This window comes from Schistocerca piceifrons, unplaced genomic scaffold, assembly GCF_021461385.2.
Source record: "Schistocerca piceifrons isolate TAMUIC-IGC-003096 unplaced genomic scaffold, iqSchPice1.1 HiC_scaffold_1183, whole genome shotgun sequence".
Classification (NCBI taxonomy): domain Eukaryota; kingdom Metazoa; phylum Arthropoda; class Insecta; order Orthoptera; family Acrididae; genus Schistocerca; species Schistocerca piceifrons.
The window spans coordinates 30,001-37,500 of NW_025726997.1; the positions used below are offsets into that span (position 1 = coordinate 30,001).

Below are 7,500 nucleotides of genomic sequence, written 5' to 3' on the forward strand. Positions count from 1 at the left end.
TCCATCTCTGGTCGGGACTCTGTTTGCATGTATTAGCTCTAGAATTACCACAGTTATCCAAGTAACGTGGGTACGATCTAAGGAACCATAACTGATTTAATGAGCCATTCGCGGTTTCACCTTAATGCGGCTTGTACTGAGACATGCATGGCTTAATCTTTGAGACAAGCATATGACTACTGGCAGGATCAACCAGGGAGCTGCGTCAACTAGAGCTGAGCAGCCGGCCGCCCGGGAGTGTGTCCCGGGGGCCCGCGCGAACACGCAAGCGTCCGCTCAATCATTCTGCAAACAGGAGGAGGCTGAGCTCCCCTGCACAATACACCTCGAAACCCTCTCAGGTCCCGGCGGCGCGCAGCGCCGTCCCAAGTACTTGGTCGGGTTCGAGAGAGGCGCAATCGCCCGGAGTTAGGCGAGTAGACGCTTTCGGTGCGACCACCCGTGCTCCCAACTGAGCTTGCCGCTGCCGACAGAGGCCCGGGAGCGTGCTGTCGTGGCATTGCCGGCGGGAGACAACACGCGCCACCTACGGTGACCGGCAGCTCCAACGCCAGCGCCACAGAAGGACAAAAGCCCCACTTGGGTGCCGAAGCGAACTCTCCCAGCACAGCGCACGCGCCAACACATCCGCACAGCTGCGATACAAACCACCAGCGAGAACCGCTGGGGCGACCGAGCAGCAGACGGCGTCGCGGCGCCGAGCGCCGGGCGGCGGCGCATCCTCAACGCACACAGTCCTCAATCGGACCAGCACACTGAAGATGTCCACCGCGCTTCGCACCGGGCCCGCGAGGACCTACTTTGGCCGCACGGCGCCGCGCGCAGGGTGCGCCGGCGCGCAGCTGCGACGCCTGCCGCGTCCGTCGGCCGGCGCGCCTGCCACTGGCCGCCCCCACCAGCCGGCTGTAGCGCGTGCGCCCACGCACCGCGCGGCCAGCACGCCGGGAGGCGCCCCCTCACCGGCCGGGGACGGTCCCACCCAGCCACCGCCGCGTATCGCTTCACACCCAGATGCCGTTCAGTTTCGTCGGCATGGTGGGTATCGCTGGAACAACCGGTTCGTACCTCAACCTATCGTCGCCATCACCGATTCACCCCTAGCGAGAACAACCGCACCACAACAGGTTACCATTTGTTCATTTGCGTAACTTCACCAGAAAACGCAGGCGTCCATCGCCATTTGCAACTTCAACGATTATTGCATGCCTGTGTCAGGTGTCACGCCACACTACGTCTGCCCACATACACGCAACAAAATGTGCACGCCTAGACAATACGTGGAAGGTGGCCCCCGTACGTATGCGATGTCCATTGCTCGAACGACTGTCAACCGGCCTCTGTAGCATGTCGCAGATATGGAACGCGGTGCACCATGCCATCACGGTGTGTGAGGAGAGACGACTAGGTCCGAATACATCAACAGACAGCTCATGCTGATCGCCATCCACGGCGTCCGTTCCTCCCACACGTCTCTATGGCGTACCACACTGCAATCCAGCTCTCATAGGGAGACGACACGTAGCTGCGTGCACAATATTTGCACTGTATGGTCCGCCGTTTTTGGGCGCAGTCGTTGTACGGTCACACATGTGCCACGATGTATCATTCGGTACATAAGGACGAATGTGCAGTACAGATTGTGGTTTACGCGTACGACATTAGCGGACGGTTGACACAGGCCGCACCACAACGTAGCCTGAGTACGTCGCATGCGAAGGGCATTGAACATGCAAACTTCTCACCAACCAGCTTGCGAAGGCAGGGGGGCAAGGTGGGGACGTGGGGAGGGGCGGCATGTACGTCCTGCTGCCATCCACATTACAGTGTACAGCAGGAGCATGTGGAAAGTCAGCAAGACTTGCAAGGTGTTTAACATGAAGCGATACACAGGGGAGCGGGCAGTGCGAGTAGCGAACTATATTGCGAGGGTTGCGGGTGGGCAACACTACACTAATTGAACGAGTCGTATAACAATTACAGAGCAGGTTTAGGCGACAACATGGGTTACGTTAGGGGACAACGTGGGTTACGTTAGGGGACAACGTGGGTTACTTTAGGGGACAACGTGGGTTAGGTTAAGGCACAACGTGGGTTAGGTTAAGGCACAACGTGGGTTAGGTTAAGGCACAACGTGGGTTAGGTTAAGGCACAACGTGGGTTAGGTTAAGGCACAACGTGGGTTAGGTTAAGGCACAACGTGGGTTAGGTTAAGGCACAACATGGGTTAGGTTAAGGCACAACATGGGTTAGGTTAAGGCACAACATGGGTTAGGTTAAGGCACAACGTGGGTTAGGTTAAGGCACAACGTGGGTTAGGTTAAGGCACAACGTGGGTTAGGTTAAGGCACAACGTGGGTTAGGTTAAGGCACAACATGGGTTAGGTTAAGGCACAACATGGGTTAGGTTAAGGCACAACATGGGTTAGGTTAAGGCACAACATGGGTTAGGTTAAGGCACAACATGGGTTAGGTTAAGGCACAACATGGGTTAGGTTAAGGCACAACATGGGTTAGGTTAAGGCACAACGTGGGTTAGGTTAAGGCACAACGTGGGTTAGGTTAAGGCACAACATGGGTTAGGTTAAGGCACAACATGGGTTAGGTTAAGGCACAACATGGGTTAGGTTAAGGCACAACATGGGTTAGGTTAAGGCACAACATGGGTTAGGTTAAGGCACAACATGGGTTAGGTTAAGGCACAACATGGGTTAGGTTAAGGCACAACATGGGTTAGGTTAAGGTACAACATGGGTTAGGTTAAGGTACAACATGGGTTAGGTTAAGGTACAACATGGGTTAGGTTAAGGTACAACATGGGTTAGGTTAAGGTACAACATGGGTTAGGTTAAGGTACAACATGGGTTAGGTTAAGGTACAACATGGGTTAGGTTAAGGTACAACATGGGTTAGGTTAAGGTACAACATGGGTTAGGTTAAGGTACAACATGGGTTAGGTTAAGGTACAACATAGGTTAGGTTAAGGTACAACATAGGTTAGGTTAAGGTACAACATAGGTTAGGTTAAGGTACAACATAGGTTAGGTTAAGGTACAACATAGGTTAGGTTAAGGTACAACATAGGTTAGGTTAAGGTACAACATAGGTTAGGTTAAGGTACAACATAGGTTAGGTTAAGGTACAACATAGGTTAGGTTAAGGTACAACATAGGTTAGGTTAAGGTACAACATAGGTTAGGTTAAGGTACAACATAGGTTAGGTTAAGGTACAACATAGGTTAGGTTAGGTTAGGTTAGGTTACACGTTGTTGTAAGGAAAGGTGTAGGGGGGGGGGGGGCGGGGGCGGCAGGTTCGTTGATAGTGATTATAGTAAGTGAATGCTTGTGACATGATCAGATTTGTCACGTCAGGATGCACCTTTGGCTTATTAGAGACGGCGCTCCAATTCTATGCTTGTGTGAGACCTGTGTCTTTGACTCATGTCATTGTTTGTGCGCTGTGACAGGAGGTACTATTGTGATGTTGGGTGCACCGTTGTATAGGACATGTGTGGGTGTTGGTGCCTGGTCTGCGCAATGGTGGATGTCGAAAGGCTGGGATATTGTATTTTCCGCATGGACCTCCTGGTCTGGTTGTGATAGTGTGGATTGTGTAATGTGGCGGAGAAGATGCACTGGATGTTGTTCCATGCTGGTGCTTACATATTGTATGTGCGCCTGTTAGAAGCAGAGAGTGGTGCGTGATCAGAGTGTCTGGCTGACGTGTGGTTCCCATTGTGGGCAGACTCTTTCAGCATGTATACGGACAGTTGTGTATATTTGCTGTAGTTTGATGGCTCTGCATTGATTACTAATCAGCGCCGTGTGTACGGGTAATCTGGTTCCAGTCCAAAATGTTCCATCTGTGTACATTAGTGACAAAGACTCCCCCCATGCAGTGGGGCTCGGTCTGTTATAGCTCTTCCGCGTAATATATTTGCCCCACGTTTTTGCGACTGCGAGTGCGAGTGCAACGCGCATGGGGACCGACATGCTGATGGCTCGGTATCGGACGCCGTACAGTGAGCAACGCGATCGCGTCTCTCGCTCGTAAGTGGTACAGGTCGCGGCTCATGTATAGGGACACTTTTTTTTTTTTTTTTTTTTTTTTTTTTTTTTTTTTTTTTTTTTTTTTTTTTTTTTTCACTTGCCGCCCTGATTTTACGACCCACCACCTAAGTGCTTAAGGTGGGTCTATTTTGACCACTTGGCCGCTACGACCGGTGTGCGGACTCTGATGTAGTTGATGAAACTCACACCAGTTCCCGCATCCGGTCGCACCGTTGCCCGTGTCCCGCCACGTGGAGGCGGGTCTGTGCTTTTTTTTTTTTTTTTTTTTTCTTTTTCTTTTTTCTTTACTTTGGCAGCTTTCCCAAAACCGATTTAACAAAAATTTTACAAAAATTAATGTTGAATTGGAAGAAGGAAATACAAGGAATAGTTTAGTCTGAAGAGGAGAAAAGACGATAGGAAAGGAAGAGATGATAGTCCCACCACCGTAGGGGACTGAGGATGAGCGTCTTGGGATTTATCTTCAAGCCTCTGATCCTCAGTCCCCTAACCTTAGCCTAGGAAGTTCTATTCTATTCTAGTTGTGGCGTTTGATATCTCTATTTATGTTCTATCTGGTTACTTGTATACAGGTTTAGAGTGCCGTGGTAGCTGATGGCAATTGCGACGGTGCGCCGACACTGTTTATGTCTAATTTTATACATTAATCTATTGTCAGTTTTAGGTCTACTTATGTAAGTCTATTGCATGTCAGTTGTTTTATATTGAGACTTAGTTTAGTTCTTCCACACTATGGTGTCTGTCTGGGTGCTGCATATAGGTTTATTGTCTGTGTGGTCTTCTGTTCCTGTATTCTTTGTGGCATTCGTCAGAAATTTTGTCTGTTAGTGCGTTCAGTATGTCCCAAAGTTCAGGTGTTCTGATCGCGTCGTATATGTGTTCCTCTGTCTGTAAGTGTTGTATCCCAGGTGTGTTCCTGTGCTGTCTGTATTTCCCGCAGAATAGGATTGTGTGTTCGGGGGTTCCCATACCTCCACATGTACACGTTGATGTGTCTCTAAGACTCACGCGATTTAAGTGCGTGGGATAAGGTCCGTGGCCAGTCAAGAAATGCACCATGCCGCGGCTAGGATCGGCATGTTTCATTCTTAATCTTTCCGTTATGTTCGGAAAAAATGTATAGACTCTCCGTCCCTTATCACTTGTGCCCCATTCCTGTTGCCATGTGTCGATTTTCCATTTTTTGAGGTCCCGCTTATTGTTCAGCGGGGAACCAGTCAATATGTTGACCTGGTCTAGTCTACCCATCTTTAACCAGTACAGAGCGGCCCGATATTTGATTGTGATATCTATCGGGAAAATTCCTAGCACGACACACAGTGCTTCAACTGATGTAGTGCCGAAGGCTCCCGATAGTCGCAGAAGGACGCTTCTCTGCCCTCGCCTAACCGCTGTTCTGTTTGTGACGAGGTTGAGTCTGTGCGCCCATGTACTGGCCGCAAAGCTTAGCACTGATTCGAAGAGTGCGCAGTGGTAAGTTCGTGTGACTGACAGAGGAAGTCTGTATTGTCCTGAATTAATCCTTGCCAGTTTATGTAGTAATTTTTCTGCCTTGTTTGTTGTTATTCTGATATGTTCATGGAAGTTCAGCTTCTCATCTATGTATACGCCCAAGTAGCGGGTTACCGTCATTCTCTTTATGTTGTTGTTCTGTATTTTAATAGATGGATTGCGTCTGAGTTGCCCTTTGAGCAGTGTGTATGTTGTTTTGTTGCCCGCTATCTTGAGTTTGTTTGTGTTGCACCATTGTGTTATTGTCTGCAGTGTGCCACTCGCCTTCTCCTCTAGCTGGGCTCTTGTATTTGCTGAGATGACCACCAGTAGGTCATCTGCATAGGCGACAGCACCGTCTGTCCTCATATCCTCCTCCAGCAGTTGCAGGAGAGGTTCAAAAATTATGTCCCAGAAGATGGGTCCACAGATCGATCCCTGCGGACATCCCTTGGTAATTTTCCTTATTACCTTCCGGTTGCCCACGCGCCATTCCACTATTCTGTCTCTGCAGTAGTCTAAAAGACTGTTGTATAGGGCTGCGGGTACTTCCATCTGGCGTAACCTCAGAAACAGTGCTGGCCACCACAGGTTGTCAAATGCTCCTGCGATGTCTATCATGATTGCCAAAGAGTATGTTTTATCTGTGTTTTGTGTGATTTCTAAAGCTCTGTTTATTGCATCATCGATGCTTTTCCCTTTCCGAAATCCAAACTGGTGGGGATTCATTCCAAGTAGGGTTCTGTGAGCCTGCAAGCGGTCACACAGTAGCCTCTCTTGGATTTTTGCCATGGTGTTTATGAGGCATATTGGTCTGTAGGATTTCGGATCTGATTGGTCTCTGTCTGATGATTTTCGTATGATGACTGCATTTGAGGTTTTCCAGACTGTCGGTACACGGCCTAGCCTTAAGGCGTCGTTTAGTAGTTCTGTTAAGTATGGGGTGATCTGTGGTGCTAGCCTCTTAAGCACTTCTGCATGGATCCTGTCGGGTCCAGGTGCTTTTTTATTCTTTAGCTCTCTTATCGCTACCGCAACTTCCTCGTGCGCAAAGGGACAGGTGACGGCGTCGGTGTTATACTGTTCATGAAGTTCTTGTCTGAGTGTGATCTGTTCCTGTGTGTCTGAGTCTGTGGCATCTTCCGGGAGGAGTTTGTTCAGCAGATATTGTGCTGTGTTTCTCCATCCCACTGTCATTGTGCCGTCTTCCTGCCGTAGCGTGCTTAATGCCAATGGGGTCTTTATTTTTTCTGTCAGGATCTTGTATTGTTCCCCCCAGATATTCTGTTGTGTGTGTGTGGTCAAGTAGCTCTCCCAATGTTGTTTCCTGGTCTTAAATAATGTCTTTTTGAAGAGTTCTTTGGCTTCCCTATATGCAGCTAGTCTCAGTAGTTTGTCTCTTTGTATCCATGTCCTCTGGTATAGTTTTCGTTTCCTTGTCATGTCACGTTTGAGTCTGGTTAATTCGTCTGACCATGGTGTTTCCCGTTGTTTGCTGTGTGTGTGCGTAGGTATTGCTGTTTCTTGTGCTGTTTGGATGATTTGTGTCAGTTTGTGTGCTCTGTAGTCCACGCTTCCCTGTATGTTGTATATATTCTCATTTTGAACAATTTGTTGTAGTCTGTCCCAATTCGCTCTTTTAAAGTTGAAGTGTGTCGTATTGTGTGTGGTGCGATAATTGTTTGTTGTGAGACTTATTTCTATTATGTTGTGATCACTTGTGGTCAGAGAGTCGTGTATGGTCCATCTTTGCAGTCGTCCTAATGTTCTGTCATTCGCCAGAGTAATATCGATTTTGGTGGCAGATCCGCCTGGACCTCTGTATGTAGGTGTAGGTCCGTCTTCGTTTATAATATGTAGTTGTGTCTCCTGTATGACGTCGTTGACTTTCCGTCCTCTGTCGTCCGTTCTGTCCGAGTGCCATAGTGTGGATTTAGCGTT

General features: G+C 48.9%; 1 non-coding gene across 1 annotated transcript in view; it reads right to left on the reverse strand.

Moving 5' to 3' along the window:
* Window positions 1-199, reverse strand: part of LOC124728965 — a 1,909-nt gene extending 1,710 nt beyond the window's left edge. The window contains exon 1 of the ribosomal RNA XR_007007511.1: window positions 1-199. This exon is cut by the window's left edge and continues 1,710 nt beyond it. This is a non-coding gene — a ribosomal RNA (small subunit ribosomal RNA).
* Between the last annotated feature and the right edge of the window lie 7,301 nt (window positions 200-7,500).